Genomic DNA, 14,285 nt, shown 5'->3' with positions numbered 1-14,285 from the left:
ACCAATATTTATCAGCAAAGCCCTTGTCCTTGTGCAGCTGAAGATCTTGTGGCAAAGAGAGAGAAAATAAACATGAACAAAGGCATAATAATCAGATATGACAGGTGTTGGGGGGTTAAGAGCAGAGAAGAAGAGATGGTAAGTGTCTTATCTGGTTACAGTGCAGGCTTGGTCAGGTGACCTTGAAGTAGTGGCTGGAACGAAGGGAAAGAACAAGTCATGTGATTCAAGAAACTCTATTCTTAAGGGAAGTGAAATTATTTTAGCGTGTTTTGGGGTTCACAAAGGCAGCTTCACTGGTAAAACACAGAGAAACTAGACAGAATACTAGAGAATGCAGTTAGAACAGGAAGTAAGATGGTTGGGGCACTCAAGACTGGGTAAACATGCCTGCAGGCCTTGGAGTAGTTGAGAACACAGCATGAAAGAAAGAGCTCTCCCTCTGGGATGCTATTGCTCTTGCCTGTTTCTCTTGGCTTTGGGAGGCTGCATCTGCACCCTTTTCCTGTCATACCCTCCTCAGGGTTGGGTGGCTGAAGGTAGAACTGCCTTGCACTGTAGGCCTCTTGTCTCTCTCATTTCTAAGGGCACCCCCACCAATAAATAAGTAAACAAACAAGTATTTAAAAAAGAAGAGGAGGGGTATCCCACCTACATTTTTTGTCACAATTCTACCAGTCATACAGGATGACCCAATATATTGTTTCATTTTTTTCTAATGTTTCTTCTCATAGTTACATAAAAAAAAATAGCTCTTTATTTTTTTGCTTTATCTTATAAAAAAACTAAGGGAAGTGTGACAAAGAATGCAAACATGGTGAAAAAGCAGTAGAAAAAGCTGGAGCCATCATTTTCCTTCTGAATTAACTGGACTCTTTAAAAAATTGTTTTATTTATCTTTTTTTATTTTGTGTGTGGGGGGTGATTTGCCTGCATACACACCTGTGTACCCTTTAGAACTGGAGTTACAGATAGTTCTTAAGCTTCCATGTGGGTGCTAGGAATCAAATCTGGGTCCTGTGGAAGGACAGCCACTGCTCTTAACTGCTGAGCCATTTCTCTAGCCCCAGTTAACTGGAATATTAAGATATGAAAAGTGTGTGTGTGTGTGTGTGTGTGTGTGTGTGTGTGTGTGTGTGTGTGTGATTGTCTGCTGTGCAGCATCCCTGCACATGAGTGTGTGTGAACCCATGCAGAGGCTAGAACAAAACATCTGGTGTCCTCCTATATTGCTGTCTAACCTAAGGTTCTGAGGTAGGGTCACTCCCTGTTTCAGCTAGGCTGCCTGGCAGTAAGCTCTCTGGACCCATCTGCCTTCATCCCTAGGGCTGGGGTTTCAAGCATGCATGATCAAACCTAGCTTTTTACACGGGTGATGGAGATATGCACACAGATCTTCATTCACCCTCACAGGGCAAGTCATCTCTCTGGCCCTGAAATTCTCCACATTTTAACACACAAAGAAACCAACATCCGTGAAACTTAGCAACAATGTGAATACACACACATGTTCCTAAAGCTTACCGTATACATAATTTATAAAATATGTATGTATCAATTACAAGTTACACATGATAAGTACCACTTTTTAATATATTCTATTTTTTTTGAGAATTTCATACATGCATTCAATATATTATGGTCATATTTATACTCCCACTCCTCTCCAGCTCTTCTCAGATCTGCCCCCAACTCCATGTCCACTTTATTCATAGTTCTGCTTTGTGCTTCCCATACATTCATGGTGTGGTACCATCCCACTGGACTATAATTAAACTGCCAAGGACCACACACTTACAGAAAATAGCTCTTCTTTTCTTGGAAGCCATCAATTATCAGTAGCTCCTCTACCAGGGACAGGATTTGGGAGCCCCTCCTTCCCATACTAGAATGTCTGCTGGCTTGATGTTATGCAGGCAACCACAGAAGCTGGGAGTTCCTGTGTGCAGCAGTCCTCTGTGTCCTGAGACACTGTTTTACTCTGGTCCTCCTTGACTTCTTATCCCTATTGTCTTTCTGCCCTCTCTTCTTCAAGCATTTGTGGAACAGTATGATATAGACTAGTAGCTGAGTGCTCCCCAAACACTTATTCTCTATACTTAGACCAATCGTGAGTTTTTCCATTAACCAACATCCATTGCCCAAAGAAACTTCTCTGATGAGGTCTGAGCTTCACTAACAGATGGGTATAGAGGTATGAAGGCAGTTTGATATTATGACCACCAGCAAAATGGTGCATGAGCTCTCCAACCATGGATTCTTGGCCAGGTTTCAGTAGCAGGCATGAGTATCCTCCTACAGAGTAGGCCTTAAATCCAGTTACAAAGTGACTGGTTACTCTTATAACACAGGTCCCACTATTGTGCCAAGGTCCATATCTTGTCACTTTTAAAGCTTTTTCCAAATATAATTTACTGATGACTTCATTGACTTACTGAAGACATAAGAAAATACCAGTTTGGGCAGCTTGAACAATAGAAAAATTTCCTCATAGCTCTGAGGGTTGGAAGATCACAGTGGCATAGGCTGGTTTCTTCTGTGCACATTCCTGGGAACTGTGTGTCTACATTTTCTCTTCTTTGAAGGATACCAGTCATTCTGATTAGGACTTCCCAAGTGGCCTCATTTTATCCAAATCACCTCTTTCAAGGCACTATCTCCAAATGCTCTTTCTAAAGTACTAGATGTTATGCCCAGATCACGGGGCCCCTCAAAGACCACCACGGAGACACGGAATCCATTTGCAAAAGCAAAGAGTCTTTATTCAAGCTTGATCTTAGACCATCTGTTATGAATTATTGTTCAGGGGAACCCCCAAGGGTATCCTGCACATGAAGGGAAACATGCTGGGCAGATGCATGCCATGTGGGCATGGCACCGGCAGTGGCCAGTAATTCACAAGCCAGACACTGTATCCATGTGGAGAGTTTATTACAATAGAGAGATGAAGAGAAAGATAGGAAAGAGAGAGAGAGAGAGAGAGGGGGGGGGGGGAGAGAGAGAGAGAGAGGAAGGGGAGGAGTTTTTCCTTAGAATGAGGCTTTTATGTCAGGATTCAGGGCAGCACCAAGGGATGGGATTTCAAGGGGCAGGTCAGAATATTAACATTCCTCTGTTTTGATTATCATGAAAAGAGGTGAGTTATGGGAGCAAGTGGGGGAACAAGGGCACTGAATTCTCCAGGATACTTCAAGCTGACAAGGGGCAAAGTGGGGAGGGGGAACAGGGAGTAGCACACGGCAGAAGATCTCAGGAATGTTCCTTGAGGGAGCTGAGGAGGCAGGTTGCAGCAGTGGCGTTCCAGGAGCTTGGGGGGAAATGGCACGCCAAATCAGGAGTACAGAAGCCATGGCATCTGCTGTTTCTCTAGCGGTCAAGTGGAAACAATGAATCTGCAAAATATGCTTGAAAAATAGGTGGGGTCAGAAATGGGTTCTGGAGATTGTTAGTTTTCATCAGACCAGATTTCTTGATGCAGTAACAAAACTTTTCCCAGGAGCCTGTAGGTATCTGTAGGACAGCTAGAATGGATTTGCATTATGGCAAAAGGGTCAAAAATCCATTTAAGGACTCTTAAGAATTCTTAGTAGTCAATGTTCTATCAGTTTACCAAAGCTGTATTTATCATATTAAAACTTTGCACCTCTGGAGTTATATCTGAAACCAGTCTATTCTGTACCATGAAGTCTGTGTATGAGGCATACCTGTCTGTAATTGAAAAGCACACACACACACACACACACACACACACACACACACACACACACACACATATATATATATATATATATATATATATATATATATATATATATATATATATATATATATAAAATCTTGGGATTGGTGCTTTTAAACTGATACCCTACTCATCAAACATCGTCAGATCTGAGAAGGATAAATTTAAGAAGAAGTGAGACAACTTTCCAGCTACCTAGGCAGCAGTCCCAAGTCTCTCCGTGGTCGTTGGTGGGACAGAAGCCCCAAAGGCACCACTTGTTCAGCTGATAAACCCAGAAGATCTGACAGACTTTTTCCTGTGGAGTAGAAATTTGGGGAGACTGACCCACCTTGACTTTGCAATATGGGGCAATCAGTCCTCCATTATTCCTCTTATTCACAGTCTGGACAGGATCTCAGTTTTTGCTGCATGGCCAGCCTTGCCATAAGCTTCTGGGTGGAAGTTCTTCTGCAGCCATCCATCTTCTTGGAGGAGATACAGGATGCTGCCAGGAGCTGACATGTCTCTCTATCATAAAAAGCTTTTATATTAAGTGCCATATTCTCAGATCTCTACAGGTGTTTGAGGACTGGGGGAGCAAAATCTGTTAGATGTATTTATAACTTTGAGAGCATATGTGTATATATATATGTAAATATATATGTATGTATGTATGTATGAGACTTAAGTCTGAATATACAGGTTTCCCAGTTAGTTACAGCTTAATGAAGTCAGCAAGGACAGGGAAGTTCACATTCCAAGCCTGAATAGACCTTGAGTGAGTAGAGACATTCTTCAAGCTGTTGGCAGTGATATCTGAATCGATTACCATTTTTAAGGCCCTGTAGCTGTAGTTCTGATCTTTGAGTACAGCCAGATTATAATCCTAATGACTTATATAGAAATAATTATTTCTTAAGCTGTCTCCTAAGAAGGCAAAGAAAAGTGACAGGGAAAGATCCCAAGGCTGAATGAGAACAGGAGAAAAGGGACTTGTGAGTCAGGGTGGAGCCCAACTCTGAGAAAAGCACCCTCTGAGAAAAGGAAAAGGACCCTCTTGGTGGATTCTATGCCAGGGTTTCCATCCCTAAAACGGTGGATTCTATGCCAGGGTTTCCATCCCTAAGATGGTGGATTCTATGCCAGGGTTTCCATCCCTAAGATGGTGGATTCTATGCCAGGGTTTCCATCCCTAAGCTTCTCCTGGGAACAGGGAGCACAGGACGACATATTCTCCATAGCTGCTTCAAGCTGAAACAGGGCACAGGTGGTCAGGACCCTGGCTAGTTAAAGGTGAGGAGGGAACCCAGGCATGTGGTCATCTGACCTGGCTGCAGAGGCAGGGAACAATTACACTTGGCTGGGCTGGTCCACATCACACAGACAAGAATCTCTGCTGACGTCCGTAGCAGGGAAAGTGCTGCAGGTTGTGGTCCACAACTTCTGCTTTGATGTTTCTGCCAGCCTGCTGAAATACAGACTAGAGATGGGAGTTAAAATTTATGGATTTATTTGGAGCCTTTTTTGCTCATGGTCTTAATAATTGGGAAGAGCAGGAGTCCCAAGACCAGGAATGAGGAAAAAATACTATCCTTAGGAATAGACAAGTGAGTAAAAAATAAAAGTTTTAGATAAATTAATATCATCAATCAGTACTGAAATCCATATCATAGAAAAGCAGGTAGTGAGTAACCAAGGAAAATTTAAAATCCTGAGCTTGTGACCCAAAGTGTATCAGAATTGTATTAATATTAAAATCTAAAATTTTAAATCTTAATTTAATACTACCTGCATGTGGTTCCGCTGATGCCCCAGAGGGGAGCACATTATGTCTCTGGGTCCTGCCCACACAAGCGGCTGTGGAGGAATGAAAGGCAGGCTATGATTGGACTTTCACCCCACCCAGACAGCTGGAGCCTGAGAGACGCAGCTGTGGAATGCCAGGCCAAGGCTGGAGGACTTTTCCTAGGCCTGTAAAAAACAGTGAAACAATGCAAAGCAGGAGGTGATTCCCTAACCTCCCTCTATACCAATGGCCTGAGCACTGGGTGCCCTACCCATGCTGCCCTTAGTAAAGATGGCAGTGAGGTCATATGACCTGCTTGTTTTGACCTTAGCCAAGATGGCAGCTAGACCATACAGTTGTCCTTTTTTAAGATGGTGGCTTGACCACGTGGCTGCCCTTATCAAATATGGCACCTGACCACGTGTTCATGTGGTTTTTTTTTTCCCCAAAATAAACTGAGCAGATAAGGAATAGATAAATTGAAGCATTTAAAAGTCGGTTAGAAAGAAATATAGATAGCCATATCAACCATACATTTCCATTTAGACATAGAAAATAGACTTTGGGAAAGAAAGACAGAGAAGTAGCTGTGCAGTCAGGCAGGAAAGAGGGACCACCGCCTGGCTGCAGCGTGGTGCTAGCAGTGGCGGCCAGTAATTCACAACCCAGATACTGCATCCACATGGAGAGTTTATTATAATAGAGAGATGAAGAGAAAGATAGGAAAGAGAGAGACTGAGAGAAAGAGAGAAGAGAGAGTTTGAGAGCGCACACCTAGTGGGAGAAAAAGCAGAAGAGAGAGAGAGAGGAAAGGGAGGAATTTTTCCTTAAAATGAGGCTTTTACATCAGGACGCAGGGCAGCACCAAGGGGTGGGCTTTCAAAGGGTGGATCAGAATATTAACTCTGTGTCCAACATAGCAGTACAATTGGAGAGTGCCATGCCCGAGTGAGGTAGGGTTTTTAACATAGTAGAGGCTCAGGTGTGGGTGTTTCCAGGTTCAGGACCCTGATTGGCTGACCTTGTCTAGGGGTATCTGTAAAAGGGAATAGGTGCATGCCAGGCTCAAGGTCATCTGGTGATCTTATCTAAGGGTTGAAACGTTTGTCAGGCACTTCCCTTTAGATGCTGGTCTGTCTGTGGTTGGGGTTAGCTTATGGCTTTTCCTAGATTCTAGTGCTGCCTGCCAGTAAACTGAAACTCAGAACTACTTTTTAGCTGGTTTTTATTAAGCTTATCATGGCAGCTGTGTGGCTAACCTGACCTGGACCCCACATCCCCCCTCCATAAGTACCAATGATAGGACCCAATCATGGGCTCTGTCTGTCCAGCAGTTCAAGTGTATATTATTGAGACTTAAGAACTATTAGCTGGATGCTGCTGACTTGGTCCCTTACAAAGGCAGTTAGTCTTTTAATAAGGCAAGAGCCAAGTGTAAGCAAAAGAAGCAAGATCACTAAGAGACCAGCTAAGGCAGACACCAGGGTGGTTAACCAGGGGGGCAATTGAACAAATTTTCATACCAGCTGGTTCCTTGTTGCTGCTGCTTTTCTCTGTCACAGATCTGCTTTCTCAGCAGGGCCATGGAGTCTCTAATGACCCCTGAGTGGCTAACATAAAAACAGCATCGCCCTCCTAAGGCCTTGCATAGGTAGGTTCCCTTGTTGAAGGAACAATGGGTCAAGGCCCCTTGTATTTTAAAGAACTGTTTCAGCTAGAGAGGAGAGTGATTCTTCTAAACTGTAACAGATTTTTCTAGGACAGCAACATCTGCATCTATTGCCATTCATGAGGCCCTGTCATTTTGATCTTTGAGTATAGCCAGATTATATAGAAACAATAATTTCTCAAGGCCATATAGTATCTCTTTGGTTCTGCACAAAGGAGGTCAAGTGTCTTATCTTATTGCAGAACCATTTTAGTTAATAAATCCATCCATTGACAATTCTGGGCCTAATTTCCTAGTATGTCAATGTGCATTATAGGAGTCCTCTATGCCAGGGAGTTTCCTTTTGAATCAGCATTTCAACCTATTAAGGGCAGGGAGCACAGGACAACGTATTCTCTTCTGGAACTGCTTCCAGCTAACACTGGGGCATGGTTGTCAGGTCCCCAAAATGCTGAGAGGCTAGTCAGAGGCTGGGCAATGGGGCATTTTTCAGAAGCATGTGATTATCTGACCCAGTTATAGAGACAGGAAACAATCACATTGGTTGAACTGATCCACATCAGCTTTCCGCAGATCCAGAGCTCATAGTCGTTTGGAGCAGGTTGCAGTCAGCAACTGAAGCTTGGATGTATCTGCCAACCAAATGGAAACCTGTTGAGACTAGAAAATTTAAACTAGAAACAGAAGTTAAGATTTATGAACTTATTTGGAACTTTTAGACCCACAGTCTTAGTAATTGGGAAGGGGAGGAGTCCTAAGACTCAGGAGAGAGAAATACCATCCTCAGGAATAGACAGTGGAAAAAACTTAGGCTGTAATTATCTGGAGTCCTTTTTACCTCTGTGAAGTGGGTCCAAGTTTTATGACTCTTCATTCTCTGAAGCTTATATGAATTCTTAATTTACCAAAGGACATGAAAGTTTTAGATAATATTAGTATTACCAATCTGTACTAAAATCCATATCATATAAAAAGTAGGTAATGGGTATCTGTACATCAGGAGTAGACTTATACCTTTGAATCCTAGCAAAAACTACAGATTTGGGTTGAAAGCATGTACATTTTCCTTCTGTACAGACATCCAGGTATAGATTTGACTGAGATGTTTTTGGTCTGCTGAGAAGCATCTTTAAGATTATACTTAGAAGACAATCAAAAGAAATCTAAAATCTTGAGCTTGCGACCCAACAGTAAGCAGCCGCTGTTCTATTAGCTTGTCAGAACTCTATTAATGTTAAACTCTGAACTTTTGAAATCTTAATATAACAATATCATAGAAGGGGAAAGAGATATGAAGCATTTTAAATCATCTATTTATATCTTTATAACTTGTATTATATCCTAAATCATTTTCTGAGATCCTCAAAGCTTATAAGCTTTTACATCTTCAGACCTTCATATATCTTAAAATGTTCTTAGACCCTCAAAACTTGCATAGACTTTCATATCCTCAGACCTTTCTTTCGGACCCATATTCAAAGCTTTACAACTTACTTAACTTTCATATCTTAGAACATTTTCTTATCAAGAGACCTTATCAAAAGAAAAAGCATGGCTTGCTGGGCGATGGTGATGAACGCCTTTAATCCCCACACTCTCTGTGAGTTCGAGGCCAGCCTGGTCTATAGAGCAAGATCCAGGACAGGCACCAAAACTACACAGAGAAAACCTGTCTCAAAAAAAACCAAACAAACAAAAATCAAGGCTTGATTTTTACATATAAAATGAGCTAACAAGCTGACTATAGCTTGGCAGAAAGATCTGGTTGTCTGCTACTGCCAAGCTGACAAAGTTATGGTTAGCCTAGCTGTCAATACTATCGAAGATCCAAGAAGGATAAATTATACCTGAGTGCAGACCAAGGAGCTTCTGAATCCATTAAAAATTACAGGGATCAATAAATACACAGTTAGCCATATCCGGGTCTCCATAACATTGGAGGCAGAAGTATCAGAACAGCATCAGCCTTTGCCAGTCCCATAAGGTGAGAATTTTTCCTGTGGAAAAGGAACATGGGGAAAACTGGTCTTACTTCGTCTAGGCAAAAGGAGTGCAAACAATTCTCCAGTGTCCTGCTGCTTGTCCAGGTCCTGGCAGCAGATATTGCATCAGGACATCTTGCCCAGTGGTCAGCCTTGCCACAGTCCAGGTGGAGACATCGTGGTGCCCTGTAATCATCTTTGGAGACCTTGGGTCACTGCTAGGATCTGAGATAGGTCTCTGTGTGATATAATAAGCTTTTTAATCAACGTTTTAATTGCCATATTCTGCAGATCTCTGAAGTATTTGAGGGCTGCCTAGGCATATATGGATAGACAAACTTTGTTTCTAGTTACTTGTTTTGAGCTCAACCATGGAAAACATATACAGAAAACTAAGTAAGGCTTGTCCCTATAATTAATTATATCAGTACTTAGCACGACTACAATTAAAGAACTTGATCATTTATAAGGATAAACTGACTATTAACTTGTGGTCCCTAATAGTCTACAATAAGTTTAGTGCTGTGGGATGGTCTGTATGTCAAATGTGTTGCTGATTGGTCAATAAATAAATCACTGATTGGCCAGTGGCCAGGCAGGAAGTATAGGCGGGACTAACAGAGAGGAGAACAGAGAGAACAGGAAGCTGGGTGAGGGAGACACTGCCAGCCGCCACCATGACAAGCCGCATGTGAAGATGCCGGTAAGCCACGAGCCATGTGGCAAGGTATAGATTAATAGAAATGGAATAATTTAAGCTGTAAGAACAGTTAGCAAGAAGCCTGCCACGGCCATACAGTTTGTAACCAATATAAGTCTCTGTGTTTACTTGGTCAGGTCTGAATGGCTGTGGGACTGGTGGGTGAGAGAGATTTGCCCTGACTGTGGGCCAGGCAGGAAAACTCTAGCTACAGTCTACAATAAGTTTGCAGACTATGACTTTACATTCTATTCCTGTCAGGTTTAGCCTTAAAAAATAATGATTTTGGATTGAAGCTCTTCTAGTATCAAAATAAAACCTCTTAGTCATAGATAAAGGGCTCAGTAAAGAAACCAAAATAGCCATTCTATGGGTGAAAATAGAACAAGTTTGTATCAAATTGTTAAGGCTGTCTCCTGGGAAGGCAAGGAAAGTGACAGGGGAAAATCCCAGGGGGAAATGGGAACAGGAGAAAGGGGGCTTGTGAGTCAGGGTGTGACCCAACTCTGAGAAAAGGACCCTCTTGGGGGACCAGGCATTCCATTATAGAATATATATATCTTATTTATCAAACACATGTTGCCACTTATTTAAATTCTCTAGGAGCTTGGTGTTAAACACTTGTCAAAGACATAAATACTTAGGTGTAAACCTCTAAGTTAGCTTTTGTTAATCTAAATAGATCTTTATAACCTTAAATTTTTATCATCATACAAAAGTTCACACCAATCCAAAATATTTGAGACTTGTTGTTTCCTTAGTCTAAGAGGAAATACAATGAACAGAGAGCTCATTAGGACTAAGAAATGTACTCTTTAACCTTAGTAAAAGGTGCCTGCCAGCCATGTGGCTGCCTACATCATGATGAGGTCACCAGTCAACATGGAGGAGAGCAACATGGCTGCTGTTTAAAACATATTTTTCTAAACCATAGTTACATGCACACATGCACAAGTTGAATCCAAGTTACATACACATACATACAGAGTTAAAGCTAGCTTACATTCACACATGTAGAGTTAAATCCAAGTCACATAGTGTCCACATACACGCATTTTGCAGTGAAGAATCCCCAGCCATTTTTAAAATGAAAAAAACCAACCAGAATTAACCTAATACGGTCAAATTTCAAATTCAATATTTGCAGGTATGAGAAACCAGAGCAAACATAGTCCACAGCCCCTCTGGCCTTCTACTACTTTCTATATACCTTCAGTCCATTCCTCTGATTCCTCAGACATTTTTACTTCAGACAAATTCCTTTTCCCTTTTTCTTTCTTTATTATTCCAGTCTCCTGCCTTTTCTCTTGCTTTCCAGACAACACAAAAACTTTTACCAAAGTCTTTCTTGTGGTTTCTCTCAGTAGTCTAGTATATATTGTATGGTTACAATATTTTAAACAAGAATAGAAACATACCTATGCCATAACAAAAATAACTCTAAATTTGCATCAACACTGTACCAACATGAAACATCTGAAACTAGCAGTAGTTGTTTTTTTTTCCTTTTCCCTAACCAGTAACAATTTGTAACCAACCTCTTAGATGTGAGTGGCTCACCAAGCACATCTCATGGGTCACGAAATTTTCCCCAAGCATTTCGGTGTTGCCTTCCCACTCCCCACCCCCACCCGGCATGGGAGGGAGTGGCTCTCACGGTAGAGCCAAACCTTGGCCAGGTGCAGATGGAAGCAATGTCATGGTAGCAGTCCCCCAGGGCAGGCAGCAGGAGCCCTTCCCATCGGCACAGGAGGGGACAGTGTGTGCACAGCAGGGGCAGGAAGCAGAGTCTCCTAGGGGCCAGTGCAAGGTCCCATCAGGCAGGCCCTAGGACCCAGAGACAGAAAGAGACCTCGCCGCGAAGGTAAGGGAGGGTGGAGAGAAACCAGGAGGGACTGGCTGCCTCACCACACCTTCACAACATGGCTGCCATAGCCCAGCCGTCCCTCCCACATGAGCGCACTGCCCTGGTGCCTGGTTCCAGCCATGCCTGTATCAAGCACACAGAGCGGCAGACTGGAAATGACTCCCTGCCTGCCCGTATGAGTGGGCTGACCTGCCACCCAGCCCTGCCTTCCCGAGTTGCCCATTCACAGTGGGCCAAGAGCCACAGAGGGAGGCTGCCTCTTTTCAGTGAAATGCTGGAGGGAGGGGAGAAGAGGTTGTTTGCCTCATCCCTCCCAGGAAAATAAAGGAGGTTAGTAGGCAGAAACAGAAACAGCAGTGACACAGACAGCCAGGTACCGGTTCGCCAAAATCAGGATGACAGAGTTCTGTTTTGCATTGGTGACCTGCTCGTCCCAGTTTAAACAGGAGGACCCTCTGTCCCGGTCCAACCAAAGGGACCCAGTGTTGGCTTCAAATAATAAGCAGCGCTGTTACCCTGCGAGAAAGGTCACCGGGCATGACAAAACCCAGTATCAGAGCTTTATTGGGAGGAGGAGGGGACAGAAGAGAGTGGCCAGGCCTGTGAAAAACACATGGAGGGAGGAGGAGAGAGCAGAAGAGAGGGGAGGAGTCTGTGACCGGCTTTTTGAGGATTTCCCTGCACATGTGCATGGAGCTACACCACACATGCGCAGATATCATAATCACGCAGTGCACTGATGACCCATGACGTAAGACCCCTTACTTTGCTATGAACTGCGCATGTGTGGTCGTATAGCTGGAGGAGTGGCAGAATCCTAACACCCATTCCCTTCCCAACGAGTCTGAGATATCTCTCGGGCCCACATGCTGGTTGTACTTGGAGTAGTGACAGACCACATGATGTTCTCCAGAACAGTTTCTATCTGGAATCACAAGCCTTACAGATTTTAAAACAAGCATACACACAAATCCAGGCATAAAACAAGCATACTGTGGCCACATTGTTCACATATTCATACAGAATAGGCAGGACATTCCAACAGAAAGATAAACAAAACTTTTCCTGGCAAACAGTATCAGCTAACCAACTTAGAAATCCTAAAATAAAAGTTTACAGTCTACAGTAGCATAGGGAAGCATAATAAAGACAGTTCCTAGCCATGGCGTCAGTCTTGTAAGTCAGAAAGAGAACACACAGTAAGACAACAAATAGCTCTCCTGGCACCCAGAGACAAAACGAAAGGGATCCAATCCTCCCAGGTACCTAACCTGTGGTCCTCCTGTGTATCCACTTAGACCATCTACAGGCTATTACAAACTTTGGGCTCACTTTCAAAAGGATATCCAAAAGGCCCACTTATAAAAGAATGTCAAAAAGGCAAAAGGTCCACTTACAAAATGATATCCAAAGGCCCACCTACAAAAGGATATCCAGAAGCCCACTTACAAAAGGATATCCAGAAAAGAAAGACACAAAACAAAAGTAAACACAGAAAACTTATCAGCTGGCTGAAGGCTCTACAGACAGTGGCCCCGGTGGGCTTGAGGGATCCCGGGATGAGCCCCCAAATGTTATGCTCAGATAGTGGGGAGCCCTTAAAGACTACCATGGAGACACTGAATCCATATGTAAAAGCAAAGAGTCTTTATTTCACAAATGCAGCACATCTTTACACAGTTAACAAACACAGCATGAACAAATCCAATGCATCTTTGCCTGGTTAAACAGATATTCCACAACATGCTGGTTAGGTTTTTGTTTGTTTGTTTGTATCAACTTGACAAGCTAAGGTCATCTAGAAGAGGGAACTCCAAGTGAGAAAAGGACTCCATGAGATTGGCCTGTAGGCAAGTCTGTGGAACATTTTCTTGATTAATTATTAATGTGGGAGGGCCCAGCTCACTGTGAGTGGTGCTAACCTTAGATTGTATAAGACACGGAGAGCAAGCCAGTAAGCAAAACGTTTCCGTGGTCCCTGCTTCAGTTCCTGCCTCGAGGCTCATGCCCTGATTTTCCTCAGTGATGGATAAAGACCTAGGAGTTGTAAGAGAAAACTAACACTTTCCTTCCCAAGTTCCTTTTGACCACAGTGTTTATCACAAAACAGAAACCAAACAAGTGGAAGTAATCGGTCTGCTGTGTTCCTAAGAGAGTGTAGACACTGCCTCAGGCAGGAGCTGAGGAAAGGAAAGCTGAGTCAGAAACCTTCTTGAAATAGGCTCAGAGATCAACTAGCTATTACTTAATTTGTGCCAATATCCATGATAGTTGTGCCTAAAATATTGTTGGCAGACTTTTTTGTCCTGCCAGCCAGCTCCCAAATAACCACATAGAAACTTATTATTTATAAATGCTTGGCCAATAGCTTAGGCTTGTTACTAACTAGCTCTTACAACTTAAATTAACCTATATTTTTTATCTGTGCTGTACCACATGGTAGTGCCTTTTTTCAGCTCTGCATGTTCATCTCCTGCTTCCTCTGCATCTGGCTGGCAACTCTGCTTTCCTTCTTCCTAGAGTTCTCTCAGTCTGGCTCTCCTTCCTAACCTCTTTCTGC

Source organism: Peromyscus eremicus, chromosome 10 (assembly GCF_949786415.1).
Source record: "Peromyscus eremicus chromosome 10, PerEre_H2_v1, whole genome shotgun sequence".
Lineage (NCBI taxonomy): Eukaryota > Metazoa > Chordata > Mammalia > Rodentia > Cricetidae > Peromyscus > Peromyscus eremicus.
Note: the sequence above shows the minus strand (reverse complement) of the source record.